Source organism: Heterodontus francisci, chromosome 33 (assembly GCF_036365525.1).
Source record: "Heterodontus francisci isolate sHetFra1 chromosome 33, sHetFra1.hap1, whole genome shotgun sequence".
Lineage (NCBI taxonomy): Eukaryota > Metazoa > Chordata > Chondrichthyes > Heterodontiformes > Heterodontidae > Heterodontus > Heterodontus francisci.
The window spans coordinates 5,579,951-5,598,554 of NC_090403.1; positions in this window are offsets into that span (position 1 = coordinate 5,579,951).

The following is an 18,604-nucleotide window of genomic DNA, read 5'->3' on the forward strand; positions in this document are numbered from 1 at the left end:
TCCCCACACACTGAAACACCTTCCGCACACACTGAAACCCCTTCCGCACACACTGAAACCCCTTCCCCACACTCTTAAACCCCTTCCACACACACTGAAACACCTTCTCCACACACTGAAACCCCTTCCCCACACACAGAAACCCTTTCCGCACACAGTGAAACCCTTCCCCACACACTGAAACACATTCCCCAAACACTGAAACACATCCCTACACACTAAAACCCCTTCCCCACGCAATGAAACCCATCCCCACAAACTGAAACCACTTCCCCACACACTGAAACCACTTCCCTACACACTGAATCCCCTTCCGCACACAATGAAACAACTTCACCACACAATGAAACACCTTCCCTACACACTGAAACCACATCCCCACACACTGAAACCACTTTCGCACACACTGAAACCCATCCCGACACACTGAAACCCCATCCCCATACACTGAAACACATCCCCACTCTCTGAAACCCCTTCCCCACACACTGAAACCCCTTCCGCACACTCTGAAACACCTTCCCCACACACTGAAACCCCTTCCCCACAGACTGAATCCCATTCCGCACACACTGAAACCCCCTCTGCACACACTGAAACACCTTCCCCACACACAGAAACCCCTTCCCCACACACTGCTACACCATCCCGACACACTGAAACCCCTTCTGCACACAATGAAACACCTTCCGCAAACCCTGAAACCCCTTCCCCACACACTGAAAGCCCTTCTGCACACAGTGAAAACCTTCCCCACACATTGAAACCCCTTCCCCACACACTGAGACCCCTTCCCCACGTACTGAAACACATCCCCATACACTGAAACACCTTCCCCACACCCTGAAACCCCTTCCCCACACACTGAAACCCCATCTGCACTCAGTGAAATCCTACCCCACACACTGAAACCCCTTCCCCACACACTGAAACACCTTCCCCACACTACTGGAACACCTTCCCCACACACTGAACCCCCTTCCGCACACAATGAAACCCTTCCCCACACACTGAAACCCCTTTCCCACACACTGAAACCCCTTTCCCACACACTGAAACCCCGTCCCCAGACACTGTAATCCTTCCCCACACACTGAAACACTTCCCCACACACTGAAACCCCTTCCCCACACACTGAAACTCCTTCCCCACACACTGAAACGCTTCCCCACACACTGAAACACCTTTACCACACTATTACACCCCTTCCCCAATCACTGTAACCATTTCCCCACACACTGAAACACCTACCCCACACACTGAAACCCCTTCCGCACACACTGAAACACATCCCCACATAATGAAACCCATCCCCACACACTGAAACCCATCCCCACACACTGAAACCCCTTCCCACCACACTGAAACCCCTTCCCCACACAGTGAAACACATCCCCACACACTGAAACACCTTCCCCACACACTGAAACTCCTTCCGCACACACTGAAACCCATCCCCACACACTAACACACCTTCCCCACACACTGAAACCCTTCCCCACACACTGAAACTCATCCCCAAACACTGAAACACATCCCCACACACTGAAACACCTTCCCCACACATTGAAACCCCTTCCCCACACACTGAAACACCTTCCCCACACGCTGAAACAGATTCCCCACACACTGAAATACCTTCCCCACAAACTGAAACATCTGCCCCACACACTGAAACCCCTTCCCCACACACTGAAACAACTTCCCCACACACTGAAACCCCTTCCCCACACTCTTAAACCCCTTCCACACACACTGAAACACCTTCCCCACACACTGAAACCCCTTCCCCACACACAGAAACCCTTTCCGCACACAGTGAAACCCTTCCCCACACACTGAAACACATTCCCCAAACACTGAAACACATCCCTACACACTAAAACCCCTTCCCCACACCATGAAACCCATCCCCACAAACTGAAACCACTTCCCCACACACTGAAACCACTTCCCTACACACTGAATCCCCTTCCGCACACAATGAAACAACTTCACCACACAATGAAACACCTTCCCTAGACACTGAAACCACATCCCCACACACTGAAACCCCTTCCGCACACAAGGAAACACCTTCCCCACTCACTGAGACCCCTTCCCCACTCACTGAGACCCCTTCCCCACACACTGAAACACCTTCCCCACACACTGAAACCCTTCCGCACACACTGCAACCCCTTCCCCAAACACTGAAACCCCTTCCCTTCCCCACACACTGAAAACCCCTTCCCCACACACTGACACCCCTTCCCCACACACTGAAACACCTTCCGCACACACTGAAACCACTTTCGCACACACTGAAACCCATCCCGACACACTGAAACCCCATCCCCATACACTGAAACACATCCCCACTCTCTGAAACCCCTTCCCCACACACTGAAACCCCTTCCGCACACTCTGAAACACCTTCCCCACACACTGAAACCCCTTCCCCACAGACTGAATCCCATTCCGCACACACTGAAACCCCCTCTGCACACACTGAAACACCTTCCCCACACACAGAAACCCCTTCCCCACACACTGCTACACCATCCCGACACACTGAAACCCCTTCTGCACACAATGAAACACCTTCCGCAAACCCTGAAACCCCTTCCCCACACACTGAAAGCCCTTCTGCACACAGTGAAAACCTTCCCCACACATTGAAACCCCTTCCCCACACACTGAGACCCCTTCCCCACGTACTGAAACACATCCCCATACACTGAAACACCTTCCCCACACCCTGAAACCCCTTCCCCACACACTGAAACCCCTTCTGCACTCAGTGAAATCCTACCCCACACACTGAAACCCCTTCCCCACACACTGAAACCCCTTCCCCACACTACTGGAACACCTTCCCCACACACTGAACCCCCTTCCGCACACAATGAAACCCTTCCCCACACACTGAAACCCCTTTCCCACACACTGAAACCCCGTCCCCAGACACTGTAATCCTTCCCCACACACTGAAACACTTCCCCACACACTGAAACCCCTTCCCCACACACTGAAACCCCTTCCCCACACACTGAAACGCTTCCCCACACACTGAAACACCTTTCCCACACTATTACACCCCTTCCCCAATCACTGTAACCATTTCCCCACACACTGAAACACCTACCCCACACACTGAAAATCCTTCCGCACACACTGAAACACATCCCCACATACTGAAACCCATCCCCACACACTGAAATCCATCCCCACACACTGAAACCCCTTCCCACCACACTGAAACCCCTTCCCCACACAGTGAAACACATCCCCACACACTGAAACACCTTCCCCACACACTGAAACTCCTTCCGCACACACTGAAACCCATCCCCACACACTAACACACCTTCCCCACACACTGAAACCCTTCCCCACACACTGAAACTCATCCCCAAACACTGAAACACATCCCCACACACTGAAACACCTTCCCCACACATTGAAACCCCTTCCCCACACACTGAAACACCTTACCCACACGCTGAAACAGATTCCCCACACACTGAAATACCTTCCCCACAAACTGAAACATCTGCCCTACACACTGAAACCCCTTCCCCACTGAGTGAAACACCTTCCCCACACACTGAAACAACTTCCCCAAACACTGAAAACCCTTCCCCACACACTGAAACCCTTCCCCACACACTGAAACACTTCGCCACACACTGAAACCCCTGCCCCACAAACTGAAACCCCTTCCCCACACACTGAAACCCCTTCCCCACACACTGAAACCCTTCCCCACATACTGAAGACCCTTCCGCACGCACTGAAACCCCTTCCCCAAAACTGAAAACCTTCCCCACACACTGAAACACCTTCCCCACACACTGAAACACCTTCCCCACACACTGAAACTCATCCCCACACACTGAAACACATCCCCACACACTGAAACACCTTCCCCACACACTGAAACCCCTTCCCCACACACTGAAACACCTTCCCCACACACTGAAACAGCTTGCCCACACTCTGAAATACCTTCCACATACACTGAAACACCTGCCTCACACACTGAAACCCCTTCCCCACACACTGAAACACATTCCCCACACACTGAAACACATTCCCCACACACTGAAACAACTTCCCCACACACTGAAACCCCTTCCCCACACACTGAAACCGCGTCCCCACACACTGTAACCCTTCCCCACACACAGAAACACTTCGCCACACACTGAAACCCCTTCCCCACAAACTGAAACCCTTCCCCACATACTGAAACCACTTGCGCACACACTGAAACACCTTCGCCAAAACTGAAAACCTTCCCCACAAACTGAAGCCCTTCCCCACACACTGATACCCCTTCACCACATACTGAAACCCCTTCCCCACACACTGAAATACCTTCCCCACACACTGCAACGCCATCCGCACACAGTTAAACAAAACAATTCCCCACACACTGAAACCCCTTCCCCACACACTGAAACCCCTTCCCTCCACACTGAATCCCCTCCGCACACAATGAAACACCTTCCCCACACAATGAAACACCTTCCCCACACACTGAATCCCCTTACCCACACACTGATACCCCTTCCGCACACAATGAAACACCTTCCCCAAACACTGAAACCCCTTCCCCACACACTGAAACCCCTTCCGCACACACTGAAACCCCTTCCGCACACACTGAAACCCATCCCCACACACTGTAACCCATCCCCACACACTGAAACCCAACCCCACACACTGAAACACCTTCCCCACACACTGAACCCCTTCCCCACACACTGTAACACATCCCCACACACTGAAACATCTTCCCCAAACACTGAAACCCCTTCCCCACACACTGAAACACTTCCCCCACACACTGAAACCCCTTCCCCACAAACTGAAATCCCTTCCCCACACACTGAAATACCTTCCCCAGACACTGAAACACCTTCCCCACACACTGATACCCCTTCACCACACAGTGAAACCCAACCCCACACACTGAAACCTCTTCCCCACACACTGAAACCCCTTCCACACAAACTGAAACACCTTCCCCACACACTGAAACACATTCCCCACACACTGAAACCCCTTCCGCACACACTGTAACACATTCCCCACACACTGAAACCCTTCCTCACACACAGATACCCCTTCCGCACACACTGAAACCCTTCCCCACATACTGAAACCCCTTCCCCACACACTGAAACCCCGTCCCCACACACTGTAACCCTTCCCCACACACTGAAACCCTTCCCCACACACTGAAACCCCGTCCACAAACACTGAAATACCTTCCCCACACACTGAAACCCTGCCCCACACACTGATACCCTTCCCCACACACTGAAACCCCTACCTCACATACTGAAACCCCTTCCCCACACACTGAAACACCTTCCCCACCCACCGAAACACATTCCGCACACAGTTAAACCCTTCCCCACACACTGAAACCCCCTCCCCACCCATTGAAACCCCTTCCCCACACACTGAATACCCTTCCACACACAATGAAACACCTTCCCCACACAATGAAACACATTCCGCACACACAGAATCCCCTTCCCCACACACTGAATTCCCTTCCCCACGCACTGAAACACCTTCCCCACACACTGAAACGCCATCCACACACACTGAAACCCCTTCCCCACAAACTGAAACCCTTCCCCACATACTGAAACCACTTGCGCACACACTGAAACACCTTCCCCAAAACTGAAAACCTTCCCCACAAACTGAAGCCCTTCCCCACACACTGATACCCCTTCACCACATACTGAAACCCCTTCCCCACACACTGAAATACCTTCCCCACACACTGCAACGCCATCCGCACACAGTTAAACAAAACAATTCCCCACACACTGAAACCCCTTCCCCACACACTGAAACCCCTTCCCTCCACACTGAATCCCCTCCGCACACAATGAAACACCTTCCCCACACAATGAAACACCTTCCCCACACACTGAATCCCCTTACCCACACACTGATACCCCTTCCGCACACAATGAAACACCTTCCCCAAACACTGAAACCCCTTCCCCACACACTGAACCCCTTCCCCACACACTGTAACACATCCCCACACACTGAAACATCTTCCCCAAACACTGAAACCCCTTCCCCACACACTGAAACACTTCCCCCACACACTGAAACCCCTTCCCCACAAACTGAAATCCCTTCCCCACACACTGAAATACCTTCCCCAGACACTGAAACACCTTCCCCACACACTGATACCCCTTCACCACACAGTGAAACCCAACCCCACACACTGAAACCTCTTCCCCACACACTGAAACCCCTTCCACACAAACTGAAACACCTTCCCCACACACTGAAACACATTCCCCACACACTGAAACCCCTTCCGCACACACTGTAACACATTCCCCACACACTGAAACCCTTCCTCACACACAGATACCCCTTCTGCACACACTGAAACCCTTCCCCACATACTGAAACCCCTTCCCCACACACTGAAACCCCGTCCCCACACACTGTAACCCTTCCCCACACACTGAAACCCTTCCCCACACACTGAAACCCCGTCCACACACACTGAAATACCTTCCCCACACACTGAAACCCTGCCCCACACACTGATACCCTTCCCCACACACTGAAACCCCTACCTCACATACTGAAACCCCTTCCCCACACACTGAAACACCTTCCCCACCCACCGAAACACATTCCGCACACAGTTAAACCCTTCCCCACACACTGAAACCCCCTCCCCACCCATTGAAACCCCTTCCCCACACACTGAATACCCTTCCACACACAATGAAACACCTTCCCCACACAATGAAACACATTCCGCACACACAGAATCCCCTTCCCCACACACTGAATTCCCTTCCCCACGCACTGAAACACCTTCCCCACACACTGAAACGCCATCCACACACACTGAAATACCTTCCCCACACACTGAAACCCCTTCCCCACACACTGAAACAAATCCCCACACACTGAAACGCCTTCCCCACACACTGAAACGCCTTCCACACACACTGAAATACCTTCCCCACACACTGAAACCCCTTCCCCACACACTGAAACGCATCCCCACACACTGAAACCCCTTCGCCACACACTGAAACACATCCCCACACACTGAAACGCCATCCCCACACACTGAAATACATCCCCACACACTGAAACACCTTCCCCACACACTGAAACCCCTTCCCCAAACACTGAAACCCCTTCTGCACTCAGTGAAATCCTTCCCCACACACTGAAACCCCTTCCCCACAGACTGAAACCCCTTCCGCACACACTGTAACCCCCTCCGCACAGACTGAAACACCTTCCCCACACACTGAAACCCCTTCCCCACACACTGCTACACCTTCCCCACACACTGAAACCCCTTCTCCACACACAGAAACCCTTCCCCACACCCTGAAACCCCTGTCCCACACACTGAAAGACCTTCCGCACACAGTGAAACCCTTCCCCACACACTGAAACCCCTTCCCCACACACTGAAACCCCTTCCCCACGTACTGAAACACATCCCCACACACTGAAACGCCTTCCCCACACACTGAATCCCCTTCTCCACACACTGAAACCCCTTCCCCCCCACCCAAACCCTTCCCCACACTCCGAAACCCCTTCCGCACTCCCTGAAACACCTTCCGCACACATGGAAACAACTTCCCCACACACTGAAACACCTTCCCCACACAATTAAACCCCTTCCCCACACACTGTAACCCCTTCCCCACACACTGAAACACCTACCCCACACACTGAAACCCCTTCCGCAAACCATGAAACCCATCCCCACATACTGAAACCCATCCCCACACATTGTAGACTTTCCCCACACACTGAAACACTTCACCACACACTGAAACCCCTTCCACACAAACTGAAACCCCTTCTCCACACACTGAAACTCCTTCCCCAAACACTGAAACCCTTCCCCACATACTGAAACCCCTTCCCCACACACTGACACCCCTTCCCCAAAACTGAAAACCTACCCCACACACTGAAACCCTTCCCCACACACTGAAACCCCTTCTCCACACATTGTAACCCCTTCCCTACACACTGAATCCCCTTCTGCACACAATGAAACACCTTCCCCACACAATAAAACAGTTTCCCCACACACTGAATCCCCTTCCCCACACACTGCAACACATTTCCTCACACAATGAAACACCTTCCCCACACACAGAATCCCCTTCCCCACACACTGATACTCCTTCCGCCCACAATGAAACACCTTCCCCAAACACTGAAACCCCTTCCCCACACAATGATACACATCCCCACACACTGAAACCCCTTCCCCACACACAGAAACCCATTCCCCACACACTGAAACACCTTCCCCACACACAGAATCCCCTTCCCCACACACTGATACTCCTTCCGCCCACAATGGAACACCTTCCCCAAACACTGAAACCCCTTCCCCACACAATGAAAAACCTTCGCACACACTGAAATCCCTTCCCCACACACAGAAACCCATCCCCACACACTGAAACACCTGCCCCACACACTGAAACCCTTCCCCACACACTGAAACACACAGCCACACATTGAAACACATCCCCACACACTGAAACACCTTCCCCACACAATGAAATCCCTTCCCCACACACTGATACTCCTTCCGCCCACAATGAAACACCTTCCCCACACTCTGAAATCCCTTCCCCACACAATGATACACATCGCCACACACTGAAACCCCTTCCCCACACACTGAATCCCCTTCCCCACACACTGAATCCCCTTCCCCACACACAGAATCCCCATCCCCACACACTGAAACACCTTCCCCACACAATGAAACCCCTTCCCCACACAATGAAACCCCTTCCCCACACACTGATACTCCTTCCGCCCACAATGAAACACCTTCCCCACACTCTGAAATCCCTTCCCCACACAATGATACACATCGCCACACACTGAAACACCTTCCCCAAAAAATGAAACCCCTTCCGCATACCGTGAAACACTTCCCCACACACTGAAACCCCATCCCCACACACTGAAACACATCCCTACAAACAGAAACCCCTTCCCCAAAAACTGAAACCCCTTCCGCACACACTGAAACACCATCCCCACACACTGAAACCCCATCCCCACACACTGAAACCCCTTCCGCACACACTGAAACCCCTTCCCCACACACTGAAACCCCGTCCCTACACACTGAAACCCTTCCCCACACACTGAAACACTTCGCCACACACTGAAACCCCTTCCCCACAAACTGAAACCCCTTCCCCACACACTGAAACCCCTTCCCCACACAATGAAACCCTTCCCCACAGACTGAAACCCCTTCCACACACACTGAAACCCCTTCCCCACAAACTGAAAACCTTCCCCACACACTGAAACCCTTCCCCACACACTGATACCCCTTCACCACATACTGAAACCCCTTCCCCACACACTGAAACGCCATCCACACACAGTTAAACAATTCCCCACACACTGAAACCCCTTCCCCACACACTGAAACCCCTTCCCTACACACTGAATCCCCTTCCGCACACAATGAAACACCTTCCCCACACAATGAAACACCTTCCCCACACACAGGATCCCCTTCCCCACACACTGATACTCCTTCCGCATACCATGAAACACCTTCCCCAAACACTGAAACACCTTCCCCACACACTGAAACACCTTCCGCACACACTGAAACCCCTTCCGCAAACACTGAAACACCTTCCCAACACATTGAAACCCCTTCAACACATACTGAAACCTCTTCCTCACAAACTGAAACCCCTTCCGCACACACTGAAACAACTTCCCCACACACTGAAACCACTTCCCCACACACTGAAACCCATTCCGCACACAGTGAAACCCTTCCCCACTCACTGAAACACATCCCCACACACTGAAATCCCTTCCCCACACAATGATACACATCCCCACACACTGAAACCCCTTCCCAACACACTGAATCCCCTTCCCCACACACTGAAACACATCCTCACACACTGAAACACCTTCCCCACACACTGAAACACCTTCCCACACACGGTAAGACCTCCCCAACACACTGAAACACCTTCGCCATACACTGAAATCCCTTCCCCACACACTGAAATACCTTCCCCACACACTGAAACACCTTCCCCACACACTGAAATACCTTCCCCACACACTGAAACACCTTCCCCACACACTGAAACTCCTTCCCCACACACTGAAAACCCTTCCCCACACACTGAAACACATCCCTGCAAACAGAAACCCCTTCCCCACACACTGAAACCCCTTCTGCACACACTGAAACACCATCCACACACTGAAACCTCATCCCCACTCACTGAAACCCCTTCCGCACACACTGAAACACCTTCCCCACACACTGACACCCCTTCCCCACACTCTGAAACCCCTTCCCCACAAAGTGAAACCCCTTCCTCACACACTGAAACACCTTCCCCACAAACTGAATAACATTCCCCACACACTGAAATCTCTTCCCCACACACTGAAACCCCTTCCGCACACAGTTAAACCCTTCCACACACACTGAAACCCCTTCCCCAAACACTGAAACCTCTTCCCCACACACTGAAAAACATCCCCACACACTGAAACTCCTCCCCCCCACACTGAAAGCCCTTCCCCCCACTCCGAAACAGTTCCCCACTCTCTCAAACCCCTTCCCCAGAAACTGAAACACCTTCCCCACACACTGAAACCCATCCCCACACTCTGAAACCCCTTCCCCACACACTAAAACACCTTCCCCACACAGTGAAACCCCTTCCCCACACACTGAATCTCCTTCCCCACACACTGAAACCCCTTCCCACACACTGAAACCCATCCCCACACACTGAAACCCCTTCCCCACACACTGAAACCCCTTCCCCACACACTGAAACCCCTTCCCCACACACTGAAACACATCCCCACACACTGAAACACCTTCCCCACTCACTGAAACCCCTTCCGCACACACTGAAACCCATCCCCACACACTGAAACACTATCCCCACACACTGAAACCTATCCCCACGCACTGAAACACCTTCCCCACACACTGTAACCCTTCCCCACACACTGAAACACTTCCCCACACACTGAAACCCCTTCCCCACAAACTGAAACTCCTTCCCCACACAATGAAACCCCTTCCTCACTCACTGAAAAACCTTCCCCACACACTGAAATCCCTTCCCCACACACAGAAATCCATCCCCACACACTGAAACACCTTCCCCACACAATGAAACGCTTATCCACACACTGAACCACATAGCCACACATTGAAACACATTCCCATACACTGATACACCTTCCCCACACACTGAAACCCCTTCCCCACACACTCAAACACCTTCCCCACACACTGAAACACATCCCTACAAACAGAAACCCCTTCCCCACACACTGAAACCCCTTCCGCACACACTGAAACACCATCCCCACACACTGAAACCCCATCCCCACACACTGAAACACATCCCCACACACTGAAACACCTTCCACATACACTGAAACCCCTTCCGCACGCACTAAAACCCATCCCCACACAATGAAACCAATCCCCACACACTGAAACACCTTCCCCACACACTGAAACACATTCCCCACACACTGAAACACATCCCGACACACTGAAACACATCCGCACACACTGAAACACCTTCCCCATACACTGAAACCCCTTCCCCACACACTGAAAGTCCTTCCCCACACAATGAATCACCTTCCCCACACACTGGAATACCTTCCCCACACACTGAAACACCTTCTCCACACACTGAAAACCCTTCCCCACACACTGAAACAACGTCCCCACACACTAAAACCACGTCCCCACACACTGTAACCCTTCCCCACACACTGAAACACTTCCCCACACACTGAAACCCCTTCCCCACAAACTGAAACCCCTTCCCCACACAATGAAACCCCTTCCTCACTCACTGAAAAACCTTCCCCACACACTGAAATCCCTTCCCCACACACAGAAACCCATCCCCACACACTGAAACACCTTCCCCACACACTGAAACGCTTACCCACACACTGAACCACATAGCCACACATTGAAACACATTCCCATACACTGATACACCTTCCCCACACACTGAAACCGTTCCCCACACACTGAAACTCATCCCCGCACACTGAAACACATCCCCACACCCTGAAACACATTCCCCATGCACTGAAACCCCTTCCCCACACATTGAAACACCTTCCCCACACACTGAAACAGCTTCACCTCACACTGAAATACCTTCCCCACACACTGAAACACCTTCCGCACACACTGAAACCCCTTCCCCACACAAAGAAACACCTTCCCCACACACAGAATGCCCTTCCCCACACACTGATACTCCTTCCGCCCACAATGAAACACCTTCCCCAAACACTGAAACCCCTTCCCCACACAATGATACACATCCCCACACACTGAAACCCCTTCCCCACACACAGAAACCCACTCCCCACACACTGAAACACCTTCCCCACACACAGAATCCCCTTCCCCACACACTGATACTCCTTCCGCCCACAATGGAACACCTTCCCCAAACACTGAAACCCCTTCCCCACACAATGAAAAACCTTCGCACACACTGAAATCCCTTCCCCACACACAGAAACCCATCCCCACACACTGAAACACCTGCCCCACACACTGAAACCCTTCCCCACACACTGAAACACACAGCCACACATTGAAACACATCCCCACACACTGAAACACCTTCCCCACACAATGAAATCCCTTCCCCACACACTGATACTCCTTCCGCCCACAATGAAACACCTTCCCCACACTCTGAAATCCCTTCCCCACACAATGATACACATCGCCACACACTGAAACCCCTTCCCCACACACTGAATCCCCTTCCCCACACACAGAATCCCCATCCCCACACACTGAAACACCTTCCCCACACAATGAAACCCCTTCCCCACACACTGATACGCCTTCCGCCCACAATGAAACACCTTCCCCACACTCTGAAATCCCTTCCCCACACTATGATACACATCGCCACACACTGAAACACCTTCCCCAAAAAATGAAACCCCTTCCGCATACCGTGAAACACTTCCCCACACACTGAAACCCCATCCCCACACACTGAAACACATCCCTACAAACAGAAACCCCTTCCCCACACACTGAAACCCCTTCCGCACACACTGAAACACCATCCCCACACACTGAAACCCCATCCCCACACACTGAAACACATCCCCACACACTGAAACACCTTCAACATACACTGAAACCCCTTCCGCACGCATTAAAACCCATCCCCACACAATGAAACCAATCCCCACACACTGAAACACCTTCCCCACACACTGAAACACATTCCCCACACACTGAAACACATCCCGACACACTGAAACACATCCCCACACACTGAAACACCTTCCCCACACACTGAAACCCCTTCCCCACACACTGAAAGTCCTTTCCCACACAATGAATCACCTTCCCCACACACTGGAATACCTTCCCCACACACTGAAACACCTTCTCCACACACTGAAAACCCTTCCCCACACACTGAAACAACTTCCCCACACACTGAAACCACGTCCCCACACACTGTAACCCTTCCCCACACACTGAAACACTTCCCCACACACTGAAACCCCTTCCCCACAAACTGAAACCCCTTCCCCACACAATGAAACCCCTTCCTCACTCACTGAAAAACCTTCCCCACACACTGAAATCCCTTCCCCACACACAGAAACCCATCCCCACACACTGAAACACCTTCCTCACACACTGAAACGCTTACCCACACACTGAACCACATAGCTACACATTGAAACACATTCCCATACACTGATACACCTTCCCCACACACTGAAACCCCTTCCCCACACACTCAAACACCTTCCCCACACACTGAAAAACCTTCCCCACAAACTGAAATGCCCTCCCCACACACTGAAACCCTTCCCCACACTCTGAAACCCCTTCCCCACTAATTGAAACCCCTTCCCCACGCACTGAAACACCTTCCCCACACACTGAAAGCCCTTCCGCACAGACTGAAACCCATCCCCACACACTGAAACCCCATCGCACACACTGAAACCCCTTCCCCACACACTGAAACCCCTTCGCAGCACACTGAAACACATCCCCACACGCTGAAATACCTTCCCCACACACTGAAACCCCTTCCGCACGCACTGAAACCCATCCCCACACACTGAAATCCATCCCCACACACTGAAACACCTTCCCCACACACTGAAACCGTTCCCCACACACTGAAACTCATCCCCGCACACTGAAACACATCCCCACACCCTGAAACACATTCCTCATGCACTGAAACCCCTTCCCCACACACTGAAACACCTTCCCCACACACTGAAACAGCTTCACCTCACACTGAAATACCTTCCCCACACACTGAAACACCTTCCGCACACAATGAAACCCCTTCCCCACACACTGCAACACCTTCCTCACACAATGAAACACCTTCCCCACACACAGAATCCCCTTCCCCACACACTGATACTCCTTCCGCCCACAATGAAACACCTTCCCCAAACACTGAAACCCCTTCCCCACACAATGATACACATCCCCACACACTGAAACCCCTTCCCCACACACAGAAACCCATTCCCCACAAACTGAAACACCTTCCCCACACACAGAATCCCCTTCACCACACACTGATACTCCTTCTGCCCACAATGGAACACCTTCCCCAAACACTGAAACCCCTTCCCCACACACTGAAACACCTTCCGCACACACTGAAATCCCTTCCCCACACACAGAAACCCATCCCCACACACTGAAACACCTGCCCCACACACTGAAACCCTTCCCCACACACTGAAACACACAGCCACACATTGAAACACATCCCCACACACTGAAACACCTTCCCCACACAATGAAATCCCTTCCCCACACACTGATACTCCTTCCGCCCACAATGAAACACCTTCCCCACACTCTGAAATCCCTTCCCCACACAAAGATACACATCGCCACACACTGAAACCCCTTCCCCACACACTGAAACCCCTTCCCCACACACTGAATCCCCTTCCCCACACACAGAGTCCCCATCCCCACACACTGAAACACCTTCCCCACACAATGAAACCCCTACCCCACACACTGATACTCCTTCCGCCCACAATGAAACACCTTCCCCACACTCTGAAATCCCTTCCCCACACAATGATACACATCACCACACACTGAAACACCTTCCCCAAAAAATGAAACCCCTTCCGCATACCGTGAAACACTTCCCCACACACTGAAACCCCATCCCCACACACTGAAACACATCCCTACAAACAGAAACCCCTTCCCCACACACTGAAACCCCTTCCGCACACACTGAAACACCATCCCCACACACTGAAACACATCCCCACACACTGAAACACCTTCCACATACACTGAAACCCCTTCCGCACGCACTAGAACCCATCCCCACACAATGAAACCAATCCCCACACACTGAAACACCTTCCCCACACACTGAAACACATTCCCCACACACTGAAACACATCCCGACACACTGAAACACATCCCCACACACTGAAACACCTTCCCCACACACTGAAACCCCTTCCCCACACACTGAAAGTCCTTCCCCACACAATGAATCACCTTGCCCACACACTGGAATACCTTCCCCACACACTGAAACACCTTCTCTACACACTGAAAACCCTTCCCCACACACTGAAACAACTTCCCCACACACTGAAACCACGTCCCCACACACTGTAACCCTTCCCCACACACTGAAACACATCCCCACACACTGAAACCCCTTCCCCACACAATGAAACCCCTTCCTCACTCACTGAAAAACCTTCCCCACACACTGAAATCCCTTCCCCACACACAGAAACCCATCCCCACACACTGAAACACCTTCCCCACACACTGAAACGCTTACCCACACACTGAACCACATAGCCACACATTGAAACACATTCCCATACACTGATACACCTTCCCCACACACTGAAACCCCTTCCCCACACACTCAAACACCTTCCCCACAGACTGAAAAACCTTCCCCACAAACTGAAATGCCCTCCCCACACACTGAAACCCTTCCCCACACTCTGAAACCCCTTCCCACACACTGAAACCCCTTCCACACACACTGAAACCCCTTCCCCACAAATTGAAACCCCTTCCCCACGCACTGAAACACCTTCCCCACACACTGAAAGCCCTTCCGCACAGACTGAAACCCATCCCCACACACTGAAACCCCATCCGCACACACTGAAACCCCTTCCCCACACACTGAAACACCTTCGCAGCACACTGAAACACATCCCCACACGCTGAAATACCTTCCCCACACACTGAAACCACTTCCGCACGCACTGAAACCCATCCCCACACACTGAAATCCATCCCCACACACTGAAACACCTTCCCCACACACTGTAACCGTTCCCCACACACTGAAACTCATCCCCGCACACTGAAACACATCCCCACACCCTGAAACACATTCCCCATGCACTGAAACCCCTTCCCCACACACTGAAACACCTTCCCCACACACTGAAACAGCTTCACCTCACACTGAAATACCTTCCCCACACACTGAAACACTTTCCGCACACACTGAAACCCCTTCCCCACACACTGCAACACCTTCCTCACACAATGAAACACCTTCCCCACACACAGAATCCCCTTCCCCACACACTGATACTCCTTCCGCCCACAATGAAACACCTTCCCCAAACACTGAAACCCCTTCCCCACACAATGATACACATCCCCACACACTGAAACCCCTTCCCCACACACAGAAACCCATTCCCCACACACTGAAACACCTTCCCCACACACAGAATCCCCTTCCCCACTCACTGATACTCCTTCCGCCCACAATGGAACACCTTCCCCAAACACTGAAACACCTGCCCCACACACTGAAACCCTTCCCCACACACTGAAACACACAGCCACACATTGAAACACATCCCCACACACTGAAACACCTTCCCCACACAATGAAATCCCTTCCCCACACACTGATACTCCTTCCGCCCACAATGAAACACCTTCCCCACACTCTGAAATCCCTTCCCCACACAATGATACACATCGCCACACACTGAAACCCCTTCCCCACACACAGAATCCCCTTCCCCACACACAGAATCCCCATCCCCACACACTGAAACACCTTCCCCACACAATGAAACCCCTTCCCCACACAATGAAACCCCTTCCCCACACACTGATACTCCTTCCGCCCACAATGAAACACCTTCCCCACACTCTGAAATCCCTTCCCCACACAATGATACACATCGCCACACACTGAAACACCTTCCCCAAAAAATGAAACCCCTTCCGCATACCGTGAAACACTTCCCCACACACTGAAACCCCATCCCCACACACTGAAACACATCCCTACAAACAGAAACCCCTTCCCCAAAAACTGAAACCCCTTCCGCACACACTGAAACACCATCCCCACACACTGAAACCCCATCCCCACACACTGAAACCCCTTCCGCACACACTGAAACCCCTTCCCCACACACTGAAACCCCGTCCCTACACACTGAAACCCTTCCCCACACACTGAAACACTTCGCCACACACTGAAACCCCTTCCCCACAAACTGAAACCCCTTCCCCACACACTGAAACCCCTTCCCCACACAATGAAACCCTTCCCCACAGACTGAAACCCCTTCCACACACACTGAAACCCCTTCCCCACAAACTGAAAACCTTCCCCACACACTGAAACCCTTCCCCACACACTGATACCCCTTCACCACATACTGAAACCCCTTCCCCACACACTGAAACGCCATCCGCACACAGTTAAACAATTCCCCACACACTGAAACCCCTTCCCCACACACTGAAACCCCTTCCCTACACACTGAATCCCCTTCCGCACACAATGAAACACCTTCCCCACACAATGAAACACCTTCCCCACACACAGGATCCCCTTCCCCACACACTGATACTCCTTCCGCATACCATGAAACACCTTCCCCAAACACTGAAACACCTTCCCCACACACTGAAACACCTTCCGCACACACTGAAACCCCTTCCGCAAACACTGAAACACCTTCCCAACACATTGAAACCCCTTCAACACATACTGAAACCTCTTCCTCACAAACTGAAACCCCTTCCGCACACACTGAAACACCTTCCCCACACACTGAAACCACTTCCCCACACACTGAAACCCATTCCGCACACAGTGAAACCCTTCCCCACTCACTGAAACACATCCCCACACACTGAAATCCCTTACCCACACAATGATACACATCCCCACACACTGAAACCCCTTCCCAACACACTGAATCCCCTTCCCAACACACTGAAACACATCCTCACACACTGAAACACCTTCCCCACACACTGAAACACCTTCCCACACACGGTAAGACCTCCCCAACACACTGAAACACCTTCGCCATACACTGAAATCCCTTCCCCACACACTGAAATACCTTCCCCACACACTGAATCCCCTTCCCCACACACTGAAACACATCCTCACACACTGAAACACCTTCCCCACACACTGAAACACCTTCCCA